The sequence below is a fragment of the Malaclemys terrapin genome, chromosome 1 (assembly GCF_027887155.1).
Source record: "Malaclemys terrapin pileata isolate rMalTer1 chromosome 1, rMalTer1.hap1, whole genome shotgun sequence".
Taxonomy (NCBI): Eukaryota; Metazoa; Chordata; order Testudines; family Emydidae; genus Malaclemys; species Malaclemys terrapin.
This window is the reverse complement of record NC_071505.1, coordinates 254,250,619-254,266,206: the sequence shown is the minus strand read 5'-3', so window position 1 is coordinate 254,266,206 and position 15,588 is coordinate 254,250,619.

Here is a 15,588-nt window from a genome sequence, read left to right as displayed (position 1 = left end):
TATATATTATAAACAGCTTAAGCAATGATTTTGGGTGACAGTATGGTCATAGCTTCTGAAAGCTTTATTTTAGAGTATGAGGCCTCTGGAGCAGACACTATCTTTATATTGTCTGTACAGAGTCTGCCACAATGAGTCCTGATCCCTCATTAGGTTCCTTAAACACTACCTCAATAGAAATAAAGGATAATTAATAAGTCTGAAACACTAGAAATGTATTATTTCCTTCTTGATAGACAAATGAGTTGACTTGGACTTAGGCTACTCTATTCTACTCCTATTCACAATAGATATACTTTTGAAGAGAAGCATTAAATGTCAAATACCCCGTGAAAATTATAAATCACTTGGTTTATTGGATTTTTAGTCTCTTTCTGGTTATTTTCTGGTTTTCAGGAGAGGAATTACTGCTGCTTTAAATTTTTCTTTCATGATTTTATTTTGATGTCAGGACACAGGTGCTTACAACCTAACATAAGTGGTTTTTTTTTTTTTTTTTTTTTTACAAATCTACTATCAAAATAAAGAAGTAAGTATCAATTTTACCACTATATATAGCACCTGAACCAAATCCCAATTGAAGTCAATATAATAACTAATTGATTTCAATGGGAATTCAATGTGTCCCTTATAAACTACAGAAATTGAGTTATTTATTCAAACCCCCAGCCAGTCTGAGATCCACAGCTTTTTCTCACGTGAAATGAGTAACAACTGTGACAAAAAAGAGTTGGCTAGCACCAGCCAAGATTACCAGCTGTATCCAGTACAGTACTTGTAATCCAGCAATACCTAAATGTAATTTTCAAATAATCAATTAAAATTATAAGAGTTTCAGCAAAAGTGAAAGGAGAAGAGAAACTTACTATTTATGAAACTGGTATTTTATTAATGCAAATGAAGAAAGTAAATAAAACAACAAATCTTTTAAAATAAATACTCTACCAAGAAACTAAAAGAATAATTTGTGGAGAAATTCATAGAGCAAATGAAGGATTATTACAAGAAGTCATATCATGTACTCCCAATTTAAGAGCTGATACGTAACAAAATAAATTTCTTCCCTTACATGAATCATGTGAACATGTCCACCTTCTTCAAAAGCTAAGCATTATTAGGCTGACAAAATCCAGAATCTGTTATTCACATGTAAACATGACAAACAATAAACACTTCACATTTTGATAAAATGCTAAATCTCCATTCACAATTTGATCTTCATCTTATGCTGACATTTACTGAAATATAACATTTTTCTTCAGCTCTTTTTGTTGGGCTGTTTCCACTGGTTGGGCTATAAGGAGCTCACAATGATAAATAATAAATTAGTATAAAATTGCCTTTTCATATCACCTCTATATGGAAACAAATATAAAATACAGATCTCTGTGGTCTGTTTGTTTCCCTTCTCTAAACAATTATGAAATGAAGACTATAGAATTAAATATACTCAACCACAATCTCCCCAAAAATGTTAAAGACAGAAGTTGGAAGTGTCCTGGGTGCCTTAGGTCAATTTATGTCATGCTGATGCTAGTGGGTAAGCAGCTTTAGAAAGAGCAATGGTTTTGACAAAACTTATGTTGCTTTAGCTCTTCTCTTCCTGCCAGACATTGATAGACGTGACTAAAAACAGCTTCAAGAGTGAAGTAGCTTTGTGAAGCAGCTTCTGTTCAAGTGCATTTTTACTCTGAAAAATGAGTATAAAACAAAATTGTGGGGTTCTACCTTTCTTTTCTTGATAACTTCCTTACCAGATTTATTTACAAGTTCAAAGTTTGGGGGGCTTTTTTTTGGTTGTTTTGCTTTTTTTTTTCTCCTTGCCAGTGCTACAAACTCAGCCTGGCATCTAAAAACTGAACTGGGCTCTTTTTGCCTCTCATTTCATCACCATCAATAAAGGTTGTATTATTGGAACTTAACTGACAGTTCTCTTGATAACGTGCCAGACAGAATCCATTCACATTTTTGTTAGTTATCCTATGGCATGACAGTAACTTTTGTGCATCAGAATTGTAAATAGATGTGTTTCAAAGATGCAGAGGGACCAGATTTTAAGTAGAGTTGTGTGTCATTTATGTAATGTAACATAAGCCATGTAAACTCCATTAGTTTCAGGTTCAGTTCCTGAAGGTTTGCAACTTTAGATTGTTACTGCTACAATCTAGGCTGCTTCAACTGATTTGAAACTGTGGAAGTAGAGCAAGAACTGATGGGGATTTCAATGCATACAGTGTCCTCTGTGAGCAAGAGTTAGGATAGCTGTAACCCTAATAACACGAGATTTGTAGAAGCGAGGATTGTGTGAGGCGAGTGGGAAAGAACTGTGTGAAAAGTGGTTGCGACCTTGTGTAGATGTAGACTAGAAAGTATTTGATTTGCTGCACCCAAAAAAGAGAGTGAGAACTGTGTTTTTCTCTGACAATTCTCATGTTCAGCATGGGTCATAGATTTACTCTTTATCTTGGAGCTTTCTGGAGTGAGAGGCTGCCCAGTAGTATCCACTCATTCTCTCCTCCTTTTCTGTGCACTTGAGAGCCACCTGGACATCTTGAACGTTGTGGGATGTTCCTGATATGGGTCACAACCCTTTTATCCTGCCAGGATCTTCTAAGAGTGGCAGTTTCCTCCTTCTACTACTGCTTCTGGGTATTGACTATAGACACTCCAAAAGTATTTGTGCTGTCTAAGGCTCAGCATTATAGCTGTAGAAACCATGTGACTTTTCTTATAATCACATGAGGGCTTCTGATACACCTCTGTTCCAGAACCTAATATAGACAGAAATGTTTTAGAACAGGCTGTTTAATATCTCTGTTGCTGCAATATACGGGGGAAGCCTCTTCACAGGGCCAAAACATCTTTTCAGGACAGCAGCATAAGCAGAAGATGCACACTTAAATATTGCATAATGGGAGGATCAGCTACCTGGCAAGACCCCCCTAACTTCCTGTGGGAAGGGGTTAGTTGGCCCTGACATACCAGGAACTGGAGAGAAGTAGAAGCTGTAGGCCACTAAGGTCCCTGTACAATCCTAGAGATTCAAAGGATAAGGGATGAGGGTCATTCTAGAGCCTAAACTGAGAAAAGTGGCAGCTGTTGAGAGGGATAGGAGGTTAGAGGAAAGTAAGGGGAAGGGAAAGTGAAGGGATAGAGGTTGAAGTGAACTTGCAATGGTTGAGCCACTATATGAATACAGCCTGTAGTTTTAGCTTCACATAACCCATTTTTATATGAAATGTAGAGTTTTTGTAGCACCCGGATACTAACCCATCACAGAGACTTTCGTGACCATAACAACATTTTAAAGACACTTACCTGTCCATCACTAGAAATTAAGATGATAATAATGATGATTTAATACTTTTTTCAGCTGTGTTTGTTGGGCTGTTTCCACTGGTTGGGCTACAGTGAGCTCATAATGATAAATAACAAATTAGTATAGAATTGCTTCTTCAAATCCTCTATATGGAGACAAATATAAAATACAGATCTCCATAGTCTGTTTCTCTTCTCTAAACAATTGTGAAATGAAGAATGTAGAATTAAATATACTGAGCCACGATCCCCCCCAAAATAACAAAAAATATTTGATGCTTTGCAAAACATAAAAAAAATCATAGTCCCATCTCAGACAGCTTACAGTCTAATGCTAAACAAAATACTGTAAGAAGGGGAATAACTAACAGTGGGAAGATGGTTGGGAGATGAAGTATGAAGGTTTCAGCAATAAGAGATGATGAATACTCAGTTTGGCATGTCAGTTTAATGTGGTTCGATTACAAGATTTTTATTATTCATATATATTATTGGTTATTATTATCTCACTTATTGTGGAAGTCAGAAAATAAATGCGTCTGAAGGAAGAAATTGGAAAAACTGGGATCTGAGACCCACAAACCTTTTTTGGTCGATAAAGCTTTTGAAGAATTCTGAAATCAAAGCGTCTTTTAGAAGGAGAAGTCTGAAGAATTTCTAGGGTAGACTAAAACGTCAAAAAAACTTACTTCCCTCCTCCCACTATTCCCCCCCCCCACCACCACCCCGCCACAGGACACTCTTATGTGCTACTAATATATATTCCTACTTCAAAGTCAATGTCAGCTACAAAAAAAAATAATATCCTACAGTATGTGTTTTTATAGATAAGGAATTAATTGCTTTAGAATACAACTTAGGCAATCATCTTAGCATTCTGAACAGCACCCCATGCCAACATAATAATAAAAGAAAAGGCCATTTTACAATATATATGCATTTTCAGTGAACTATCAGTTATCAACATGATTGTAACCGAGTATACTACAGAACTGGCTTTCACAACCAACAGTTAAAGGGAATGTGGACATGGACAGCAAATGCCTTTATAATTTCAGCACCATCACAAGAGATTATTTGGTACATACAGCTTGAGCTTTTTATGTTTTATTTGGTTTATTTCTCCTCAACACAAAATCTGATAAATTACAGTATTTGTATTTCTAATGGTTATCAGTCATTTTAATCCTTTGTGCTGTCTTTTCACTTTATGTGTGTGTGTGTGTGTGTGTGTGTGTGTGTGTGTGTGTGTGTGTGTGTGTGTGTGTGTGTGTGTGTGTGTGTAAGTAGAAAACTTTTGAAGCCATTTTGTTCCAAACACTACAGTGTCAGAAACAAAGTTTGCTTCTGGAAGCTGTTACAGAAGCACAGATTAAATGTTCTATAACCAATTAAAATGGTGCATAATATTGATAACAGTAAAAATGACTAATGGCTTTTGAATGTTTAGACCATTATAAGTATCTTGATTATGGTCCAAAGTGTTACATACTAGTAACTTTAGTTTTATGAAAGTGATTTGTAGTAAGTGAAATGAAATATTCTTGATTCTCAAAATATGGCAACTATAGTTTTTAATTGGAATAAGCATTTTTATTTTATAAAGCGGCCTTTGTATTTATTCCTTTAACAAATTACAAGTTTGGCTGGGGAAATTCTGCATGGCATTACTTCCAAAGAGCAAAGCATCAAGCAGTATTATCAAGGTACAAGAGTGCTTGATAACATAATCAAGAATCTCCATAATTCATGCTGATCTCTTTACCAGGAAGATGTAATGATAGCATGCAGTAGGGTGATAAATTATAGAAAATTGTCTGCTTAAAACTTCATACATATTTAAAAGATACAGATTATTTTCCTGATAAACCAAGCTCTGTATCACTAAGTCTTCTTTGCATGGTGTTATGATGCTCCTGCTGTTTCTGGTCAACTTGTTAACCTTTCTTTTGTTTCATAATTCCTTTACTAGCAAGCAACTTTATGCATGACTTTATTTCCAATGCAGGTACCAAATGTACACAAAAGGGCATATATAATTAGCGAGATCTGAGGCAATGTGGGATTAGTCCTGTAACTTCAGTGGGAATTGAGAGTTCTCAACTGCACTTTGTAGGAGAGTCTCAGAATTTTAACCTAACACCTCTTGTCAACTGTCTAAAATGGGCCATCTTGATTATCACTACAAAAGTTTTTTTTTCCTGCTGATAATTGTGCCTCTTAATTAATTAGCCTCTTAGAATTGATATGGTTACTTCCACCTATTCATGTTCTGTATGTATATATATCTCCTTACTATATGTTCCATTCTATGTATCTGAAGAAGTGGGCTGTAGCCCACGAAAGCTTATGCTCAAATAAATTTGTTAGTCTCTAAGGTGCCAAAAGTACTCCTGTTCTTTTTGCGGATACAGACTAACATGGCTGCTACTCTGAAACCTGAAAAGAAATGAAACTTTGGTTCCTAAATCACCTTTGTCTTGTTGAATCACCAAGAGAAAATCACTTAGTCTTTTTTTAGGAACAACTTCAGCAATGCCATAACCAGGAGCAATCTCACATAAGTCAATGGAAGTTGTGCCTACAAATGCTAAGACTGAATTTGTCCTGGGGCTCATTTTCTCCATCTCTGAAATAGGGATAATGCTTATTATCACATAGGGATGCAGTGAGAACCAATCAATGACTATGAAACACTTTTTAGATACTAAAATTAACAGATTAAGGCATATTTATTTGGACTGTATGTGCTTCTATCAGAGGACTGTGTGAGTGTCCATTACATCGTGAGTATTATAAAAGCAGTGAAAAACAAAGTAGTCATTCATACTCAACGTGATCCACTCTTGCCCTTACAACTCATGTAGAATGAGGATTAGATACCTTTCTAAGGAAGTATGCCAAATCTAATGAAGTTTGATGTGGAGCACATATCACTGAGCTGTATCAGATTGAACTCTGCCACCACAACTACTATCATTCTCCTCCAGGCAGAACCCTTCCAGACAAAAGCATGGGGACAATGAGGAGCTGTGAAAGGTCAGGGAAGCCAAAGGATGGTGTTCCAAGCTATGTAGCAAGTGAAAGAGACATACCATGAGAAAAGATATATTATTTTGATGAATAAAATATATTGATAAAGGGGAGGCCAGTGCAAAGAAACTTGTTTATTTCCTGTGGTTCACAGAAGCATTTACAAAACCAATGGTTCTTAGTCAGATGCTCTAAAAAGCAGTCTAAATATCACCTTACAACTGAAAAGCTTAACACAGATGAATTTCTGCTTTGGGAATATATGAGCAACCAGCTGGGCCAATGCTAGGATCCGGACGATGATGTGGTCCCAAAATTGATAGATCGATAGATTATTATGACCTAAAAGAAATGCATGGGAAGAAATGCAACCACAAGAATATAAAGTAGTAGGTGCCTTCTAAAGAAATTAATTAATTGATCAATAAAATCTCCTTTACTTGAGCTATTGATTAGTGGTCACTACTGTCAAACTCCAATGAGTCCTACTTTCTTTTTAGCCTTCCCCTTTTAAAGGGAATTTTGTTCTTTTTATTTTTAGCTAAAGCATTTGATTATAGGCCTCAGACAGGAAAACTGCAGATGGTGGGCCAGATTCTGCTACTCTTACTCATAATAAATACTATCATATTATGCAAGAAGCTCAATTGAAATAATTAAGTCCTTGTCTGTATGCATACACCCACATAGTGTAAGGATGGGCGTTATATAAGAACACTGGTAGATATTTTCAGGACTCCATGAAACAGTTTACAGTTTGAATCACTAGCTAGACATAAGTAGATTATGGGTTTTCCAAGGCATGCATTTGCCTAAACAGAAAACATCCGAGTGGATTAAGGGAAGCGAACCTGTGGCTCCAGAGCCACATGCTGCAAAATAGTTCCTAGAAAATTGCCGCTGATTCTATCTCTATGTGGTTTAATCAGTGTGATTAAGGGTGAAAGACTTAGGCCCATATATGATCAGTCCCTTAAATTAAGAACAAAAAAAAATATCTTTCTCATGTCCATAATAAATTTTGTAAGTAGGCCCAATTCTTCCTATGAGCACCATGAGCTCATATTTCTAAATTGTCTTAGAGTCAGAGTTTAAAAGCAGAAGGGACCACCAGATCATCTGGGCCTGATCTACACTACATAGTTAGGTCAACATAAGCTGCCTTGTTTCAACCGAGCTGTGGAAGTGTCTTCACTTAAATTTGGCTCCCGCTTATATAATTGCCTCTTTGTGCTGATTTAGTAACACCACCTCCCTGAGTGGCATAGAGTCATGGTCAATGTAATGAGGTCAACACAGTGTCAGTGTAGACACCACATTGCTTACATCGACTGTTACCGGCATTTAGGAGCCATCCCACAATCCCCCATAGTGACAATACAACTTATATGAGTGTTCCCAATGAGGACACACACCACCGACATAAGGAGCAACGTTTGCGCACACCCAAGTGATTTAATAACTGTGATGGCTGTATATTGCTGGAAATTAGATCAACATAATTTTGTAGTGTAGACATGTCCTTAGTCTGACCTCCTGTCTATCACAGGCCATGAACATCACCCAGAATAGGCACACTAAATCCAACAACTATTAAATATCCATATATGTGCATCACTAGAGCCCTGCGCAGATACAAAAATGTGGACCTGTATCCGATCTGCATCCACAAGAAGCAACTTGTACCCGACCCACAATCCACACTCTGTCTTTTATCTCTAGCTACATCTGCACTGCAACCTCAGCAGCACACTATCTCACAGTGCCTCTCGGGAGGAGCATGTGTACTGTATATAGAATCTCAAAGGCAGGAAAGTAGCTGTCTGCAGTTCATAGCCTATGAGAATGCTTCCCTGCCTTTGAGATATTTTATTCCCTCTCCCCCAGTATACAGAAAAAGGGGAGGTGATAGATCTAGGCAAGCAACAAAATCCCACATGCTCCTATCACCACAGTTTAAGCAGCCAAGGAATTTAGGAAACCTTTCTTGACTTCATTATTGCCATATCAGGTCAGTTGGAGAGGGAGGCAGCTGCTTCTGCAGAGTAAGTAAGTCTGGCTTCCTGACTTACTTTACAGAAGCAGTCGCCTCCCTCTCCAGCTGACCTGATACAGCAATGAAGTCAGGAGAGCTTTCTTAAATTGCTTGGCTGCTTAAACTGCGGCAATAGGAGCATGGGGGATTTCGCTGCCTGTCTTGATCTATCACCTCCCCTTTCTTTCTATCAGGTTGGGGGGAGGGAATATAGGGTCTTGAAGGTGGGAAAGCAGCCTCATAGGCTATGAGCTGCAGACAGCTGCTTCCCCGCCTTTGAGAACTTACATTTAGAGCCCTGCACTGCTACAAAATTAGTATCCACATCCAATCCACAGTCTGCAAAAATGGTCCGCGGATATCCACAGATATAAAGCGGATATCTGAGGATTTGCAGGGCTCTAGGCATCACATCAAGGTTTGGGAGAAACTTAACAATGACTGTCTTTTTCGAAAAGTTGTTCCATTTGTTTGTCACTGACCCAGTCCCATTATTAACAGCTTGTAATTCATTGTATGTGCAAATACATTTTTATGTATCAAAAAATAAAAATAACTGAACCACCAGCCAAACACCAAATCCACCGCTCACCACTCTAATCACGAGTCAAGCATCTGAGATGACAGATCAGGTTAATTGTCACTTGCACATCAGGAGAATCAAATGGTTAATTAAGAATTATAATAAAAGCCCTTCCTAACAATATTGTTAAAATTAAGTCAGGTGATAGACTGGAACTCTGAAAGGATAGAAAAGGGATCTGGAAATTGGTAACTAAGAAATATAAAAATTGACAGCAAAATAGCAAATGAGTTTATTTCAATCATCTCATGAAAAGACTTGGAAATCTTTACCAGAGAAGGAGAGTTTAAAATATATATTTGATTTTTAATCAAACTTCAATAGGGTATTATTGTAATATATTTTACATTAATAAGTATTATTCATTTATTTAAATTACTAAATAAATACTTATACTTCCTCCAATAATTTAGACAAACTTTAGCTTTCATCCAAAATTTCAATGTATCTATAAAAGCACAGTTTGTTGCTTAATTTATCAAGTAAGGAATTAGTTTTTTTGGTATTTACCATATTTCTATCTTTTTACTAAAAAACAAACCCCAGGAACACATAATTTGCTCTTTCAAAACAAGGAGGCATTTAATGATTGTTGGTTTAAGAGATAAACACAATGCTTTAAAATTATATTAGTCATTTTTAGTGATGGTTACAAGGAAAGGTTTAATTTCTTAATGTGTATGTAATGAATGACTTCTTAGTTATTTCTAAAACCACAATTAAATACAGAGGGCTTGATTCCCCAAGACCTTGCACTTTGCATACTCATTTCCTCCTGTGCACACTGAGTGCTTTCTGCTTTAGTACCATTTTACACCCACTTTTCACTTCCTTCCTTGGTATAAATTATAGCACATAGTGCAAAAGAATGGAACAGTAGGCCAAGGGAGAGGAAAAACACATAAAAAAATAAAAAAAAAAATTTCTGCTTTGCCAGGTGATTTACAGCAACATTTAAGGTCCAGTGTTATTTCTTTCTGATTCAATGGTAGAGTTAATTGCTGTTGATTCCTAGTGACTGCATATGAATATTTGAAGGCTGATTTGTGGAACATTATGCCAATTATGCCAATTAATACTAATAGGCATTGTGCAGTGGATTAATGTACAGTGCCACTAACATTCATATCATCACCAATCAGAAATGTACAAATTTTCAGAATGTATCCATTTAGGAGCAAATTCTCTGTCTAATACTTGGCTGAAGCAGCTGGACTGAGTACTTGGAAAAGCACAGAAGTGGTAGGGGACAACATGTTACATGATTTTGACACAAATAAAATTTAGCTCAAAAACTTCATGAAAAAGTTGATGAACTCTGTCAGACTATATCAAAGCATATAATGAAACCAGAAGATATGCAGTTGTTTGTGGGGGGGCTGTTGGAAATTAGGGGACTAGTTATTAAGACATCTCTTTATTTGTATGACACTTGTGCCCAGAGGGTCCAATAAGGATTAGGGCCCCACAGTGCTATCTACTGTATGAAAACAGAGTAAGAAGCAGTCCCTGTCCTGATGAATATACAATCTAATTTAAGATGAAATGCAACAAGTGGGTGTAACAAACAATGAGGAGGAACAAGGGGGAGGAAAGATACAGAGAAGGAAACATGTTTACATAGAATAGCTATGCATACAGCTAGATAGTTTCATGTCTATTAAAGGGTAGGATTTTTTGATAACACTCAACCTTAGCCTAACTCTGGTTCTAGTGAAGTCATTGGGAGCTTTATCATTGACATCACTGGGAGAGCAGAGTTAGACCTGCCTTATTTGGTATACTTCTTCCAAATTCTGCAACAAAACTTTGATCCAGCAAAGCACTCATGCATGTGCTAAATTTTTCAGTACAAACCCTAATTCATCCTCTGGGCACCATCTATCTCAGGGATTGGCAACCTTTGGCACGCAGCACACCCGGGTAAGCACCCCGGGGGGCTGGGCCGGTTTGTTTACCTGCTGCGTCCGCAGGTTTGGCTGATCGCGGCTCCCGCTGGCCGCGGTTCACCGTCCCAGGCCAATGGGGGCTGCAGGAAACGGCGCAGGCCGAGGGATGTGCTGGCCGCCGCTTCCCGCCTGCAGACGCGCGAGGTAAACAAACCAGCTGATCCCTGATCTATCTAGTACACTGAATGAGGCAGGGATCCCATGGTAACAAATAGTATGTGATCATGTAATTAATATCAATTATCATAATATATATGCACAGGGGGCTATGTTATGGTTTTCCAGAAAACCGTACTTATGATATTTCCTAATTGTTGAGTGCTTGACTTTACAAACATTTTTATTTTATTTTATATTTCTGTAATTTGGGGGGAGGGCATTGTATGTAATATGATGTTATACTGTATGAATTGAGAAATAGTATGTGATCATCATGCAAGTAAAGACTTTTGGAATCATGTGCACAAGGAGTCAGACTTAAACTTGAAAAAGTAGTCTTAATGTCAGCATTCCCTGTGTTGTGAGAGCTTAAATGAGAAACCTTAATGTTCCCTAATATTGTTTTTGATGGAATTATTCATTTTCAAGATTAAATTATGTGAAGTACTAAAGTACTTTTTAAATGTAATCTTATAGCATTTTATAACTAGGAAATTAAGCAAATTTTTTTAATTACTAGTTATTAAATGTATTTTAAAATCTTATCTGAAAATATTACCATTTAAAAAGGAAGTACTATCCATAAAGTTATATATTATAAAAAGCCTTTAATGAGTTAATAACGTTGTCATTTCTATCCAGAAGAAATATTTCTTAAAATAATATATTCAGCAGAAGATAATATTTAGAGCCTTACTGTTATGAAACCTTGTCAGATATAGCTGCATAGACATACAATTTATTTCAGTCTCTTGTTTACACATTAAAACAGTGTGGTTTTCATGACATCTGAAGAGAAAACTACATATTAAATAGCTTTTCTCAAGTTGTAATTATAGAAGAAATCATAGAGCATAAAAAATTCAAGACCACTGTTTAAAAAGACAAGACAATGGGGATTTAATGTTCTCTGTACATTGTACTTCTTTCTACAAGAAATGAAGAGTACTAATAATGTCATGCAGTAAAAAAAATCTTTAAAAGAAAAATATCAAATTGCTATTCTCATAACATGCTTAACAAAACATACTGGACCTGACTTTCCACTGCTTTCCGATTGGTGTAGACATAAGGACAGTGACTGATACCAAATCAGAATACTTATTAAAGGGATGCAGTGAAAGATATCCAGTCAAAATACTTACAGAGAAGGAAGAGGTTCATAGTATTAATTTCCTGCATGTTATTTATCCAGGCACATTCAGGATTCTTCTGTGGTGTGTTTTCAATACTCCTTGGAAGAACATTAGCTAATTCTTTTTAATGTCATTATTTAAAGAACAAAGATATTGGTCTATACCAGGTTCTGTAACCCTGTCTTGTCAAGCACTGTTATGCATGTCTCCATCATAAAAGGAAAACTAATGTTGGACAAGATCCATGGAGGTGATTTAGACATTACAAGGCTCAATGTTGCAATATCTAACTCCTACATACCCTACTGCCCAGAGGAATTCACAGCCCCGAGTTAGGTGCCCAGGCTACCCATGCATTTTATTGGGAGAATTAGGCACCTAAGAAAGGGATTCACAGAAGATAGCAAGCTGACTGGGGAGCCACGTAAACTAGCAAGTAGGAAGTGCAGAGAGAGGGCCCCTTCCCTCAAAGGTAGTTAAGCACTTAACTCCAGGACAGATGGAGGTGCCTCTCTCCACTGAAGATTAACTGTCATAAACCTTCTCTTGGAATGAGGCACCTGAGCCAGGACATCCCTTTCCTGTGATAGAACAGAGAATCCCCCCACCCCACTATAGACAGTAGCCCAATGGTTAAGGCATCCACCAGGGATGTGGGAGACCTGCTTTCAAGTTCCCACTATGCCTAGATTGGAGGAAGGAGTTGACCTCAAACCTCTTACATTCCAGGTGAGTGCCCTAACGACCAGGCTTGTGGTATTCTGAGGTGGTATTCTCTCTCCTGTTTAAGCTGTTGCATTTTCTATAATATAAATAATTAAATATTCATTGAGGGAGAGAGAGATTAACCTTACAGCCCAGTAACTCCCACATTGCCAATCATTGCTCTAACTATTGAGATGAGGGGAAGGCATCATCTCTTCCTCTGTTTGTATGGGCCTAATCTATTAGGTAGACTGAAAACACCTACTGGATCTGGTCATACAGGTGAGATAGGAAGGAGATGCCTTGTTTCAGGATCCTGCTGGGACACAGGTGCTGAGATTGGCACAAGTGTCAGGACTTAGCTGTGCACACACCCATCAGCGCGGGTTCTTTGCTGGCAGAAACTTTTAAGAGGACGGAAATTAGGGGCCTACAGAGTTAGATGGGAGATGAGCAGAAGTTTTGAGGATATCAATGACTCCTAAATGTTGGATTTAGGTGCCTAAAATATCTGGTAGGTGCCTAAAATTCCTTTGTGGATCGAGTCCTTCACCATCAAGACCTTACTATACAAATGAGCCAATAGGGGGTTAATATTAATGTTGTGTAGAAGCAACCTTTACAAATCCTTTGTGGAAAGAGGCAGCAGCCTGGGATACCTCTGTGATCTGAGAAGCAGCAGCTTCATGTGCTACCTGCTACCTGTTCCCACTCAGCCAAAGACATGTATTCCTCAGGTGCTCAATGAATTTACAATTATAGCACCTTTTGGGCTCCTCTGCTTGTATAGCAGATTTGGGATGAGTAACAGGGGAATGGGAAGGTGAACGCCCATCCTCCTTTTTCCCAGGGGTAAAATGGTAATTCTGCATTCCACCAACCCCGCACCTCTCTGCCTGTGGTTTATGTTTAATTGCAGCTTGTGACTGCTCATAAGAGTCTGCAAACTGAGCTAATTCCCCACTGCATTCACCTTTTTGTCACACAAATGCTGTTTTGCATCATCACTGCGCATATTTAGGAACTGTTCCTGAGTAACCAAATTACACATTTCTTCAAAGCTTATAATGCCTTTTCCGCTCATCCACTTCTCTAACAAATCTCTCATTTCATTTACATAAGCCACATTACTCAATCCAGATCCCCTCTTAAGACTCCTGAATTTAACCCTGTAGATTTCAGGTGTAATCTGAAACTGTTTCAAAACCAGTTTCTTAAATTTACCATAGTTTGAAGCATCATCAATAAGTATCTTATTGAGTATGTCCAGAGCTCTCCCAGACAATTTTTTAACTAAAGTGGTCTTTTTTTGATCTTCAGGAATCACATGGAGAATGTACACTTTCTCATAAGTGATGAAATATTCAGCAATATCACTGGATTCATCATACTATGGACATACCCCCCCCCATTTGTGGATTTTTGGGGAAGTGGAGCCAGCTGCTGAAGGGTTCTGTCTCTTCCACTCCATTACAGTCAGTTCATGCTTCTGGGTATCAAAAATCTGGGCTTTTATTTCTCTGTCTTTTAACTCCAGGGCTAACCTTTGGGTTTCCGTGGCTCTTTTGTGAGCAGTTTTTTCCCCGGCTGCCTCTGCCTCCATAGCCCTTCTGTGTGAAACCTTTCCCCTGGCTGCCTCTGCTTCTTTGAGACTCATTTGGAACCCACGGTCCTTTGCCTTCTCTTCTGTTTCCAGTCTGGCCAGCTCTACTTTTGTAGCTGCCTCACTGGTAGTCATTTTCCTGCTTTCTTGTGCTTATTTCCCTCACCCAAAATAAGCAAACAGAAAATAACAAACCGGTAAACACTTTGTCTGTTCTCCAGCCAGCAAACTTAAAACTCACTTAAAATAACTACCAGTATCTCAAAGCAATCAGCTGTGCACAGATCCTGCTTAACTACGCCACTGTGATGGGTTTGGTCACAGAAACTTCCTCAAGACTGCCACTAGATGCGCTGGGATATCACTGAGAACAAACCCCCCTACCAGAAAAGGTTTCCCTCCACTCCCGTCTTGCTGAGCTACAGCACAGAACAAGAGGTTGGGCCATGCCCCCCTGCAGTTCACAGAAACTAAGATTCACTTACCCCAGAGGCTTCTCACTTAACAGGGACTTTTCCAGCACCCAGTATTCAGTCTTTCTGGGAGCCTAAACCTCAAATGAATCCATTTTACTCTGTATAAAGCTTATACAGGGGAAACTCATAAATTGTCCGCCCTCTATAACACTGATAGAGAGATATGCTCAGCTGTTCGCTCTCCCAGGTATTAATTACTTACTCTGGGTTAATTAATAAGCAAAAGTGATTCAATTAAGTATAAAATGTAGGATTTAAGTGATTCCAAGTAATAAAACACAGAACAAAGTAAGTTACCATGCAAAATCAATAGCTCCATTGATTCTCTACATCATGTACACTTCCAGAATCGGGTATAATCCCTCACTCAGACTCAGTTTGAGACCAGCCTCTAATTCTAATTAAAGGCCTGGATTTAAGAAAACATGCCTATACATCAGGGATCTGCGGGAAACGGCTGTCAGCACATCCCTCAACCCGCGCCGCTTCCTGCAGCCCCCATTTGCCTAGAACGGCGAACTGCGGCCAGTGGGAGCTGCAATCAGCTGAACCTGCAGACACTGCAGGTAAACAAACCGTCCCGGCCTGCCA